The sequence below is a fragment of the Orycteropus afer genome, unplaced genomic scaffold (genome assembly GCF_000298275.1).
Source record: "Orycteropus afer afer isolate SDZICR_OR568_19922 unplaced genomic scaffold, OryAfe1.0 scaffold00030, whole genome shotgun sequence".
Taxonomy (NCBI): domain Eukaryota; kingdom Metazoa; phylum Chordata; class Mammalia; order Tubulidentata; family Orycteropodidae; genus Orycteropus; species Orycteropus afer.
In genome coordinates, this window is record NW_006921617.1 from 13887396 (window position 1) to 13887954 (window position 559).

A 559-nucleotide genomic window follows, 5' to 3' on the forward strand; every position below is an offset into this window, starting at 1 on the left:
TTAAATAAGTAAATAAATAATATAATATAATAATTTCAACCAGGCACAGGGAAAAGAAAAAAATGCTGAAAACTAGGACCTGGTAGGGGAAGATTAAGCATAATAATTAAAAGGACAAAAGTATTAATAATATTAGTTGTTTCAAAACAGACAAATACAAGCAAACTAATCACCAGAAAAAAGAAAGCAAAAAATATATATATATATACATATTTAAAAAAGAGAGAAAAAATAATCAGTGGAGGACAGGGCAGGGCACCTAGGCTTCTTCTGTGCACACAGACTGTGATGGAGTTTCTGTAGGCCCAGAAGGTAAGAGGGAGTGGGGAATGGCCACACTTCCCTTCACCAAGCGGGTGTGGGGTATAAGAGTAACAAGAGGAATCTCATACCTTTTCAGTCTTGCAGATCCCGAGTGTCCTTGGGGTTGCTGGAAAGCAGAACGTGTTCTTAAGGTCCAGGAATCTGTGAGAGTGCTGTCTCTTCAAATATCCAAAATAGTCAAGCTGCTTTTTAAACCTTCAAAATGGCGGCGCCCTCCGGGCTGGCAAAAGTCCAC